Raw genomic sequence first — 4701 nt, 5'->3', positions numbered from 1 at the left:
AATATTTATAGATTTTCCACTGCATTTTGGTGGGTTTCTTGAAGCAAGTATGTTCCTATTAACTATAGGTGAAAATGTTGTTACAGATTTTGATGAAGTTATTCCTGATTTGTGTTATAGTGCTAGGAACAATTTACACTCTGCAACAAAACTTGTGAGGAATGAAGTGCTTCAACCTGAAAATTTCAGGTTCTTTCTTGGCTATGCAGGTTGGGAATTCAATCAGTTGAAGGAGGAGTTATCCTTGGATTACTGGTATGTAGCAAGCTTTCAACCCCAATCTAATCATTGTTGCCTCTACTTCAACTCCTGGCTTGTGGGAGGAAATTTTGTAGCTTGTGGGAGGCCGATATGCTGAACTTAGTAGAAAGCCAAAGGAAAACAGTCTATAATTTATATTAGTTTTCATGCAAATAGTGTCTGGCTATGTACATTAGATGTTTCCATTATGGGATAATTGATCCATTTCACTTTCCTTTTAAAAAAGGATTGGTAGAATGTAAAATTACTTGAGTAGAGTGTGTGTTGAATACTTAAGAATGAATCAAGGCTATCATAAAATATCAGTCTGAGATGACTTTCATTTGTAACTATCCAATATACATTTGCAAGTTAACATTGTGGCTGACATGAGATGAAGAATCAATATGACATGGTTCAACATTATTGAAAAAACTTCAAAGATTACACTTTGTGCATAATATGTGACAGTAGATTTTTGTCTCTATCAATCCTTGGAGTGAAAATATTTTTATCAAGGAACAAAAGAGACTATTTGATAGAAGAGTCTGGTCAATAATTAAGGATAAGCAATAACCAAAGGAACAAGAGAAAAAAAACCAAAATCCAATCATGAGATGATTGGATGTGTGCCTGGATTCTCTACTATTTCTAATTTATTCAAAATATAACATCAATGTTGATTCTTGAGTTTCTGACCATTAACAATGTCTATTTATGAAGATATGAGCTCCTCTTCTAAAATAAGTAAGTTGAAATAACCAAAATTCAAGCATATGATACCAACCAACAATATCTATTTATGAAGAGATGAGCTCCTCTTCTAAAATAAGTAAGCTGAAATAACCAAACTGCAAGTATATGATACCAACCGTAGGATCCATGTTCACCTTGTCATCTTCGATGCTTTGGTGCTTTTGTGTTTATGTGGCCAATGTAGATGCAGCTACAACCTACATTTAGAATGAAATGCATTCATAAAGAGACTATTAAAACCCATAAACTCCAATTAAGGAAGTCTACTTCACCTTGGAAAGTTACATAAAGTACTATAGATTAATACCAACATTTTTTTTAAAGAGGTTCCATTAAAATTCAAAAGCATTGCAAGTGATTAACTACCTTCCCGCCCAAAGGTTGAAATCAGAAGCCTTGCTCTCCTCTCCTTGAACTTAGCAAATGCCGGAAGTTGTTCTCTATGGATATGGCCAACATAGGTTTGTCCAAGATAATAATCATGGCGTAAGATCTAATAGATTCCCCAGTAGCTCCATGGTAGTTCCAACGAGTATAGGCCCAGTGACTACTTTGCGAAGTAATTCATTCAACCCCAAGCTTGTATTGAACCCCAAGCTCCTCTTGAACACCAATAGTACCCACACCCAAACTTCTCCTTTCTCCTTTTTCCCTTCTCCTTTCTTCCTTCCCCTTTCTCCCCTACCTGTGCCCTCCCCTTATTACGGCGGCTCTTCCAACTCTAACGGGTCTCATCCTTCTTATGGCTCCTCCATCTTTGAAATCTCACATCTCTTTCCCGACTAAAGAATATTTATTCTTTATTTTTTTTTCCATTAAGGTGAATCGGGTGCATTTTCGAATCTGGGTATGCCGTCATCAAAAAATTCAAATATGAGAATATATTGAAGTTCACATTATATATGTTATTATATCCCAATTGGCTTATCAACTTCTTAAAACAGGTGATCATAAGTCATATCGTGGTTTCTAAAACATCCAATATCCTATAGGAATAGATTCTCCCTTGATCGTTTCTCAAAAAAAAAATTAAGGCATTGAAACTGAGCATTATTTCCTTAATTGAGTAGCAAATGATGGGTCTACAATATTGGTTCCATTCTTGTGCCTTTATTCGCTTTCCTTGTCTTGATTTCTTTTGCATTTACAGAAGGTCCAGGTCAGAGGATTGACTGAGGGGAAACACTTGTGGTAGGCATACCCCGGCAAAACCAGTAATCAAATAATTGATCATTTGGCAGATGGAGGAAGAGATCCCGAAGTCAGGCGCCTGTACAATCCCTAAGGAGATCTGCACGGTGCCAATGATTACATGATGATTCAAAATATATACCACGTCCATACTTCCCCGAAATTCTTATTTAGAGAAGAGGTTGTTGTGCAGAGAAGGTATTGTGGTGAAAATATCACCTATTACACGAGTTATGAGTATCTCGTCGGTGTCATCTTTGGTGCCATCTTTGGCTTGGTCAAGGACTTGAAGGCCCAGGATATTCCGTGAAGCTTGTGGTTCACAGTGTCTTGAACGCCTTCAGCCACATGAGAATGAAGTTTGGTAATATACTGGGCATCATAGAGCTCCTTTATGCCAAATAGGAGGGCGAGATCATGGTTGCTAGGGGTACTGATGATATCTTCAACAACATTTGCATTGGGCTTAGCACCAGAGCACTTTACAAGGCCGTTGCTAGCCCAAGGTCAGCTACTGTCGCTGGCGCAATCGAGGGACATACTGTCAGAGCTCTCATCGTAGGAAAGAAGACTCTTAAGAGATACGTACCCATTTGACAGTGCTCTCCTATATGGTCTGGATAAATTTCACAACTCCTTGTTCCACAGTAACAAGAGCCAAGAATAACACATGCTACTACTATTTTTCTTTTAAAGAATTTTTTCTTCTAAAAAAGGAATGTAGTTTCTCCACAATACACAAGCAATAACGTTGAGATGCGGGTAAGACATCGACTAATCAGAAGAGTGGGAAAATAAAGTTTAATGAAAAAATAATTCCTAATATTACATTATCAGTTTTGTAATTTTTTAGGTCATTCCTAATATCATTTTATTAGCTTTGTAATTTTTTAGGTTTAAGAAATAATGTTGAGATGCGGGTAGGACATTGACTAGTCCGAAGAGAGGGAAAAGAAATTTGAATGAAAAAATCATTCCTAATATTATTTTATCAGTGTTGTAATTTTTTAAGGTTGTTCGTAATTTTTTACAGAAGGTCTAGGTCACGGTATTGACCAAGGGGAAACACTTGTGGTAGGCATACCCCAGCGAAACCAGTAATCAAATAATTGATCATTCGACAGATGGAGGAAGAGATCGCGAAGGCAGGCGCCTGTACAATCCCTAAGGAGATCTGCATGGTGCCATTGATTACAGGCTGATTCAAAATATATACCAGATCCCTACTTCCCTGAAATTCTTATTTAAAGAAGAGGTCATTGTGCAGAGAAGGTATTGTGGTGAAAATATCACCTATTACACAGGTTGTGAGTATCTCGTCGATGTCATCTTTGGTGCCAGCATTGGCTTGGTCAAGGGCTTTAAGGCCCGGGATATTCCGTGAAGCTCGGGGTTTACAACGTCTTGAATGCCTTTGGCCACATGAGAATGAAGTTTGGTAACAGACTGGGCATCATAGAGCTCCTTTATGCCAAATGGGAGAGCGAGATCGTGGCTGCTAGGGGTACCGATGATATCTTCAACAACATTTGCATTGGGCTTGGCACCAGAGCACTTTACAAGGCCGTTGTTATCCCAAGGTCAACTACTGTCGCCGGCTCAATCGAGGGACATGCTGTCAGAGCTCTCGTCGCAGGAAAGAAGACTCTTAAGAGATACGTGCCCATTTGACAGTGCTCTCCTATATGGTCTGGATAAATTTCACAACTCCTTGTTCCACAGCAACGAGAGCCAAGAATAACACATGCTACTACTATTTTGTTTTTAAAGAATTTTTTCTTCTTAAAAAGGAATGTAGTTTCTCCACAATACACAAGCAATAACGTTGAGATGCGGGTAAGACATCGACTAATTGGAAGAGTGGTAAAATAAAGTTTAATGAAAAAATAATTCCTAATATTACATTATCAGTTTTGTAATTTTTTAGGTCATTCCTAATATCATTTTATTAGCTTTGTAATTTTTTAGGTTTAAGCAATAATGTTGAGATGCGGGTAAGACATTGACTAGTCGAAAGAGAGGGAAAAGAAATTTGAATGAAAAAATCATTCCTAATATTATTTTATTAGTTTTGTAATTTTTTAAGGTCATTCCTAATATTATTTTATTAGCTTTGTAATTTTTTAGGTTTTTAATTTATTGGGACATATTTCAATTAAAAGATCATTTTTAATATTATTTTATTAGTTTTTTAATTTTTTAAGTTTTTAATTTATTAAGAGAAATTTAGCTCCTCCACTTTTAATTGTGGTTAGAGGCTCTCTAACCTTTATGGTAGAGATGTTGTCATATCTAGTTAAAAGTATAATGTCTATTTAAACATTTTGACTCGGTCAAAATAAACAAAATGAAATATAAATATAAATAAAAGCCCAACATAATAGAGATGTTGTAATGTTTTGTTAAACATTTTGACCCAATAAAAGTAAAATTAAATTAAATTAAGTTTATAATTAATAATTAAACTACACTATATCCATCTTAACACCATACCTACCAAGCCCCGAGGGATAG

General features: G+C 36.2%; 2 pseudogenes; both read left to right on the top strand.

Moving 5' to 3' along the window:
- Positions 1-1419: 1419 nt before the first annotated feature.
- LOC149207334 (mitochondrial import inner membrane translocase subunit TIM23-2 pseudogene) lies at positions 1420-2784 on the top strand (annotated as a pseudogene).
- Positions 2785-2943: 159 nt separating this feature from the next.
- LOC149207333 (mitochondrial import inner membrane translocase subunit TIM23-2 pseudogene) lies at positions 2944-3858 on the top strand (annotated as a pseudogene).
- Positions 3859-4701: the final 843 nt, after the last annotated feature.

The sequence above is a fragment of the Pinus tabuliformis genome, chromosome 1_2 (assembly GCF_031772625.1).
Source record: "Pinus tabuliformis cultivar Carrire ecotype Pingquan chromosome 1_2, CPIR1, whole genome shotgun sequence".
Lineage (NCBI taxonomy): Eukaryota > Viridiplantae > Streptophyta > Pinopsida > Pinales > Pinaceae > Pinus > Pinus tabuliformis.
Note: the sequence above shows the minus strand (reverse complement) of the source record. Positions and strands in the feature narration are given on the sequence as shown.